Source organism: Macrotis lagotis, chromosome 8 (genome assembly GCF_037893015.1).
Source record: "Macrotis lagotis isolate mMagLag1 chromosome 8, bilby.v1.9.chrom.fasta, whole genome shotgun sequence".
Classification (NCBI taxonomy): domain Eukaryota; kingdom Metazoa; phylum Chordata; class Mammalia; order Peramelemorphia; family Peramelidae; genus Macrotis; species Macrotis lagotis.
In genome coordinates, this window is record NC_133665.1 from 84,467,283 (window position 1) to 84,475,729 (window position 8,447).

General features: G+C 38.0%; 1 long non-coding RNA gene across 1 annotated transcript in view; it reads left to right on the forward strand.

Moving 5' to 3' along the window:
• LOC141494872 (uncharacterized) overlaps positions 1-7,778 on the forward strand; it is a 27,236-nt gene extending 19,458 nt beyond the window's left edge. Inside the window, exons 2-3 of the long non-coding RNA XR_012470569.1 lie at positions 6,571-6,670; positions 7,585-7,778. This is a non-coding gene — a long non-coding RNA (uncharacterized LOC141494872). The remainder of the gene's footprint in view (positions 1-6,570; positions 6,671-7,584) is intronic.
• Positions 7,779-8,447: the final 669 nt, after the last annotated feature.

The window sequence follows — 8,447 nt, forward strand, 5'->3', positions numbered from 1 at the left end:
CAGTTTTGCCAATCTGATGTGACTGAGCTGACATCTCAAAGTTTTAGTTTGACTTTCCTTAATTAGTAATGACTTAGAGAATTTTTTTCCAAATGGTTTTGATAGCTTGGATTTCTTCCTCTGAAAACTGCCCATCATATCTCTTGATCCTTTGATCATTTATCATTTGGGAAATGGCTCTTATTTTTATAAATTTGACTCAGTTGTCTTATATGAGGGAAAAAATCATACTACTTTTTAAAAAATAAAACTAAAAGTCTTTTACTCTCTAAATATATGATTTAGATACATTATTGGATAAAATATAGAACCTGAACTATTTAGTTGCATTTCAAATAAATGTTTATTGGATTGCATAGAAGATCCCCACCTATCCATCATTCTTCTTTCTAGAGAAAATATAAAAAAAATATATAGCCTTGCCTTTTCCCTAATTTCAGTTATCATTGTTCCATCCATTTTGAAAAATGGTCCCTTATCTTCTTTGATCTTTCATTTCCCCTTAATATAACTTTAAAAATCTTTTTCTTGTCCTTAGCTTTTGTCACTAGGTTTAGCTATTTTGAGCTTTAGTATTCCTGACATTATTCTCAACAAGACTGAACCATGTTTTATTTATGAAGAAATATATATACATGAATATATATGTGTGTACTTATATATAATATGTACATGTGTATACATACATATAATGAAAACATATGCAGATACACATGTCTCTATACATACATGTCTATATCTACCTATAACTTATCTATCATTTATCCATCTACCTCTGTCTCTCTATATAATATGATTTCTTTAGAGTTTAGATCAAGTAGCTATGTTACTGCTTGGTCTAAATTTACACAGACACATGTAACATGCTCATTTGAAAACTTGGTTGGTGATTTTTCTTTACATGGATATTGGTCTTGTTAGGCAACTTCCCCTTTCCTCCTCCTCAGAATTATTTCTTTTTGTGACTTTAGAATTCACTCCTGAGTCCTTTCAATTTTACTAACTTGGGTTACTTAATAAAATTTTAGACCATGGGATCCTATCTCTACTTTTCTTGAATCCTTTGAGATATGTCCTTCCAAAACCTAATGCATATGTCACATTATGCCCATTTTTTCTTCTCTACTAAATTTCTAAGTTGAAGTTTTCCCCTCTTTCACAGGGAAGATGATTAACATTCTCATTAACTTCTGAGTAGAAGTAAAAAATTTAATAGCTAGTATCTAAAAACGCCCACTAACATCTATCTGTCTCTTTAGAGATGCTGGAAAATATCACTTTTTAAGATATATCATACAATACAGATATTTGCTTCATCTTCTTTCCTATGTATGTTAAGTACCTAATGTTTCCTTCAAAGTGTACACACATTGTTCCAAATCTTTTCAATATATTCATCATCACTGTCACTGGGTACTCCTCAAACCTTCTCATTCTTCTCTTGACTGAACTAGGACTTTCTCTATTAAAGGCCTTATCTTTATATACCCTTGTCTCCTCCCCTTCCCACCCTTTTCTGCTTATTTTTATGGTTTAAATGCTATCTTCCCCCATTAGAATGCAAATGTTTTGAGAGCAGGCATTGTTTACTTGTAAAGGTATTTCCAATGCTTAGTAAAGTACCTGACCCCTACTAAGCATTTAGTAACTGCTGGGTGACTGACTTAAAGCAATTGTCCTTGATTTATATTAAGATCAATCACTGAGCACCAGTTTTCTAATTGCAAACCCACAGTAGTTATTCACATAGAAAGTATTACAATATCAATCATTATCAACACTTCATAATAACTTCAAAGCAAGTTTCATTGACAGTTTGGCACACCACAGCATAAAGCTTCAAAAACACCTTATATATAATATAATATATTATATACAATGATAATAGGTTTTTTTTGGGGGGGGAATTGCAAAGCAATGGGGTTAAGTGACTTGCTTAAGGTCACACAGTTAGGTAAATATTAAGTGTCTGAGATTGGATTTGAACTCAGGTCCTCCTGACTCCAGGGTCAGTGCTCCATCCACTGTGCCACCTAGTTGCCCCTATAGTAGTAGTAATAGTTAATGGTCAAGCAGAATTCAGAAAAGAGAAAAATACCTAGTTTTAACTGTCAATTACAATTTGAAGAACAAAATTAAAAAGAAAAATATCTTCAACAAATGCTAAAACTGCTACCTTTAATTTGAACTAATGTTCAAAAGTTCACTGAAGAAACAATTCACAAATTTTAAAAAATTAAATTTAATTATTATAAATTAAAAATATAATGTCAAGAATTTAAATTTAGGCAAGTCTTTACATAGTAATGGTGGTAATAATAATGTCTATCTCCTAGTGTTGTCATATGAATAAATATTTGTAAAATATCTTGCAAATCTTAAATCAGTATACAAATGCTGACTATTATAATTATTATCCTTATGATCCACTGTCATATATATGATCTTAAAAACATCTGAGTTCACCACCTGGTTAATCATTACACCCCAGTTTTTCCTCTGATCTTCCTCTCTCTAACTACCCAGAATAAAACATGTGACATTACTGTAATACAAAAAAAAAGCTTACAATAAAATTAAAAATATATAGAAAGAAAATCAAGCAGTGAGTGCTCTCAGCTCCTGATTCCCCAAGAATAATTTTTGGGAGTTAGGTGCAATTGAGAGAAATTTCCTGGCTCTTCATTCATTTTTCTTCTTTATATGATATATTTGGAGCTAGACAGTAACTTAGAGATCTTATATTTTTACTCCCTAAACATTTGAGAAAAGTGAAGCAGAGAGGGTAAAAGTGACAAGTCTGGGTCACAAAAGTATTCAGTAGTGGAATTTGAATTTGAACTCAGTTCCTCTGACTCCAGAAACAATGCTCTTTATTTCTGCAACATGATGCTTGGGCAGTAAGAAGCTACATTAGGAAGGAATTACCAAAGACCAGAGAAGAGATGGAGATGTTCAGGGCTTATTTAGCCCAGGATGTTGCCCAGGTAAATGGAAAAAAAGGGATGGATACTGTTGAATCAGAGATGACAGCATGGGGCAACATTTTAGTCGTAGTAGGGGAAGGAGGAGGGAGAGTTAAGAGTAACTTTAGGGTCACAGATTAAAGAGCCTGGAAGGAAAGGGGTGTCTTTGATAGAAACAAGGAAAGCTGAAGGAAGTGTGGGTTTAGGAGACTTGGACCTGGGCAAACTAAGGTCAAAGCTGGCCCATTAGTTCATAGGTGGTTCCAAGGATAAAGTCTTACCTTCCAGAACAAGGGAAGATGGTGACTGGTGTGAAGAATATCAACCGAGGTTCTTTTATTCTTTCCAAGCAAGAATGTTCATAAATTAGGATTTGCAACTGGAAGAGTCCTTAGAGATCTTATTGTCCAAACCTCTCATTGTACAAACAAGGAGACTGAGACTTAGAGAGTTTAAAGGACTCCCCAAGAAGCCACAGGAATCTGAATCCAGGTCTTTGAGTTCACAGAAAATAAGGGTAAAGGAATGACTTTAAGATTCCAAAGAGTTATTGGCCTAAATATACATGATTTGAGACTCAGAATAGTGAGTAGAATATTGCCAGTAAAACCATTTCAGGGTTAATATTCCTAGTGAAGTCCTCTCAGAGTTAAGAAATATTAAGGAACAAACTATTATTATTAAACTATTTCTAGAAGAAAGCCCCTTGTACTCCAAACACTCTCCTAACTTTTGATAAAACTACTTTTACTGACTGCTAGAAGGATAGTAGACCTTTTCCCATGAGAAAAACCTTGCATTCCAAAGAAGCTCATAAACCTCTTGTTTGATGATAACACTACTTTTACTGACTAGAAGAACAGTAGAAGACCTTGAATACTCAGACATTATTTCATTTAGATAGACATAGAAGGTCATTAAAAATCTTTTTGATGTTCTCACCATCTGGATGGTGAGGTAATATTTTATGAAAACCTTTCCTTTTCTTTGTTGCTGGGGTAGATTTTCACAAGTAGAATGTAACTGAAAACTAACCAATGAAGCAACAGAGAGAGAGAGGATAGGGAGGAGGAGGAGATTGCATTAGGCAATATAATCTTGCTTGACTGTCAATTGGGGCAGCTCCTTGATCTTCACTACCTTTGTGAGACTTGGAGTGTGCCCCTTTCTCAAGAAAAGCCAAAATAAACTTTCTTTTTTTTTCTCAGAGGAGTCTATATTTTTAAGTGGATTTTCATCCCACACAATAAGGATAGTTTCTAGTCCTTTGAGAAAGCAGATAGAGACCATATGATTGAAGTTTTAACAGTCCCTTGCCAACTCCAGCCCCAGTCCTGTATGAAAAGCTTATTCTGTGTAAACAGGAATGTGTTCATGAAAAGGACAAGAGCTCAGCATTCTGCTTGCTAAGCCATTTGTTGGTTATAGAAATAAGACCTTTAGTTTTCAGAATCCTTTATCTGTGTAGCACCAGCAAAACAAAAGTGAAGCCACAGATGTGACAGCAGGGGCTTACAGCGGGAGCTCTTAGGGTCAGCTGTGTTCAGTCTCTGCCTGACCAATATCTGATCTGACCTTATATTTCTAGCTCCCTTTTCTGCTCTTGGAGCTCGAGGAAGTGGTTTCATTTCAGAACCGATTGAGAGGTAGAGATTGGGTTCCATTTGTCTTTGGGAAACTGCTTTCTGGCAGAAGACTTGTTGAGGGGCTATCAGGTCTACATCTTGCGGGGACCAAGCTGGAGAGTAGCCTGGTCCTCAGAACCCAACTTTCCTTCTTGGGAAATATCACCCTCGATTGGATGATCTAGCAGAGAGCCTCTGGTGAGTGGAAAGAACATGAGTCCTAGAGTCGGGGAATTTGGGTTCAAGTCCACTCTTTGACACTTAACTGTGTGACCTGGTCTCAGTTTCCTCATTGATAAAATGATAATATTTAGTCACAAGACTAATGGGGGGAAAATATTCTTAAAATTTTAAGGTAAAATAGAAATGCAACTTGTGAGTTTAAAAAAAAAATAGTTATCCATGTAATCCAAGCAAAATAGTTCATACCGAGAGGATACTTGACTTCAGGGACTGTTTAATTTTTGTCTTTTTCTCCCTGGAGACTCAAAGAGTAGTACTGGGCAAGTCCTAGATGTTTAATTATGTTTGTGAAGAGAACTGCCAAAATATTTCCACCTTCTTTCTTCCTCCGTCTCTCCCTCAGTCCAGGCCACAAGGTCCTCCTCTGTCCTTCCCTTTGACAAGGAGAAAGGTTGATGAGAGTAGCAACAGCTAATGCTTCTAGAAGGTTTTAAAACTTACAAATATTTTTTTCTTCATTTTTGAAGACCGCATCAGGAAGGTGATGCCAAGACAAGCGTGTGAATTGGATATTTTATTGGGGGGGGTTGTACTAAACCACCAGCCTCACTTTCTCCTCCAGAGCCATCTGGGTCCATTGGCCAGATATGGACTGGGAGGGCCAGGAGATGAGGTGAGGCAATCAAGTTTAGGTGACATACCCAGGGTCACACAGCTAGTCAGTGCCAAGGCTGGATTTGAACTCCTGTCTTCCAAGGTCAGTGCTCTAAACCTCAAGAAATGGCTGATGTCTGAGTGGTCTCACTTTATAGAGAGAAAAGAATGGAATTGAAGGATGTTGTGGGAAAGAAGGGCCTGGATTTGGTGACAGATGGAACGTGGGAAGAGAGAAAGAGATGTTGCACTTGTACCTCCCACAGTCCCCAGGGAAGCAGACAACAGGGAATGTTTTGAGGAAAAGTTACTTTTTTTCCCCCCTTACATTAAGGATATTTGCTTTTTTCCCTTTTCTTTTCTGAATAAACTGCTTCTTCACCCTACACTCCCTCCTCCCAGTCTCTCCTAAACCTCCCTTCCCCCATTCCAGCCAGGTTCCGAGATGGCGGCGATGGGGGCATGGCACTGGGGGGGCATCCCTCCTGGGGGACCCTGGGCATATCCCAACTGTAGACAGCTCTTGATGGTGCAGAACCACCCTCCTTATAATGACTGTGGGATTCACACTCCCATTTTGCTGTTGGAGGAACAGCTTCTAAGAAATGACTTTTATCTGTTGGCCACACTTTGTCCACCTTTACTGAATCCCCGGATTTTTCTCACAAAATAATCCTGTTGATGAAGTCAGATGACCTAGCACTTCCATTCAGCACTTGCCTGGCCCAAAGTCAGGCACTCTGCTAAGGGCTTTTTTTAAAAATTTTTTTTTTATATTTTTCAAGGCAATGGGGTTAAGTAACTTGCCCAAGGCCACACAGCTAAGTAATTATTAAGTGTCTGAGGTTGGATTTGAGTCTGCTAAGGGCTTTTACAAATATCTCATTTGGTCCAACATCCCTGTGAGTGGGATTGTACAGATGAGGAAATGGAGGCAGGGAGGATAAGTGACTTACCCAGGGGCACACAGCCAGGAGGTATCTGAGGTTGGATCTGGCCTTAGGTCTCCCTGATTCCAGACCCAAAGCTCTATCTGCTCTGTCACCAGAAGCCTAAAGAGTTGTAAAAAGTGTGGAGTTCTGCAAGCATGCCAGCCCGGGCAGCCTCATCAAAGACAGATAACATCTTGCCCCTCACTACAGGGACGAAGAAGACAACTTCAACCATCGAAGTGCCAAACAACAGCATTAGAAGAGCAGAGAGGCTGCAGAGGTGACCCTGAGCAACAGCATGGGAGACAAAGTAAGAACGATGCAAACCTTCCTCACCCCTGGAATCAGGGAGATTGGATCCCCTTATGTAGGAGGATAGGGAGACTGAGAAGGCTTTTTTGTTGCTCTATTTTTCATTTTATTTAGTTTGCCATTCTGTCCCAAGTGAATATTTTACTATTTAATTTTTGGTTTTTGCCCTGTTTCTTAGTAGAAAAAGTAGAAAGAGCATGTGCCCAGGCCTCAGGCTGGCCTGGCCAGTGGGAGTGCCTTAAGAAGCTCCAAAGGCCTGCAGGGCTGCCCAGGCCCAGGCTTGAGGGGCAGGCTAGATTTGGGTTCTAGACATATTTGCATTCTTAGGATCCCCCAAATACCACATGCTGCATGCTAGCCTTGTGGGATTCATGCTACACGATGGGGATGAGAAATTGCTCTATTACTAACCTCATGGAGTGGTGGGTAGTTGAATAATAATTATAACTAACATTTCTATAGCATTTTGAGAGTTTGGGATGTTCTCTCCCTTGCCAATCACAATAATCCTGTGAAGCATGTGTTACTATTGGCAAACCAAGGCCAAGAGAGGTTAAGTGACCAAAATCTACTGCTAGAATGAGAATTTTAACTCAGGTCTTTGAGATCCCAAGCCTAGCCTAATATGCATGTTGTAAAAATCTATACAAATGTAACCCATTCTTTCAAAGTTACAGAAGTCTAGTGAACACAGAATAGGCCTTAGAATTTGTTTAGTTCATTCCCCTCAATCCTATTTATTATCTATAGAGTGAGAGATGAGAAAAGTGAGACTGATGGTGTTGAAGTGCCTTGATAATTGGTGACAAAGTTAGGCTACTAACCCATGATCTCTTCCTTCCTGATCTTGCAGTCTTCAGTGATACCATCATGACTCTCATTGTTTTGTACCATTATTCCCACTCTGTTTAGATGGGGCAGGTGCACTCTGACAGCTTTTATTGAAGATGAGAGAAAAACAGGAGGTATCTGCCAAGAAAAGAAGAGCCTTAAGATCTTCCCATTTTCCTATTGTTGTTCGATGTGGCCCTTTGCTAGGTTTTATGTAGCAAGTCTTTCAGGACATGGCCTTGTCTTCTACACTTCAGATACTCAATGTGGGTTAAAAGATAGGTCCTCCTGTTAGTCTTTGGGGAACTTTCCCTGCTATAATCACTGCTTGAAATAAACTATTCTTTTATGCCTATAGGCCTCTGTGAGACAGCAATTTTTTTATTGTGAAAATGTCTAGTAATATTCAATATTCAGTAATTGCTCCCCTCACCCCAAGACTCTGTTTATCCAATGTAGTTATTCCTCATGTTGTTCATAATGATGATTTAAAGCCTATATTTTCATATCCACAGTATGGTTAAAGAATTTAGGGATATTTTTTCCTGTGAATTTCTATTCTCTTCCCAGTCAATGAAGGATGAACAGTAGTCATTACGGAACATCTGCCAGGCAACCTTTTGGAATAATTTATTTGAAGTTTAGCTTAACCATTTCTTCCATATAGTATGACAGATCCTTCATGTTTGACTAATGAGATGTATTCTCATAAAATGGCACACATTTTGAAAATATGAAGTAATTAAAATGTTTTTCAATTGTGTTCAAAGTGAATTTATACCAAATTAAGGTTCAAACAAGAACCCACAAAAACATGGTGCTTCTTTGTATTATGCTATTAAGTATCTGAAATTCAGATTGAGGGGATAGCAAAGAAAAATGGGATTTTTTAAAATGATGTGAGAGATCCGAATGTCTGGGAACAGCAGGGAAGGAACATGTAC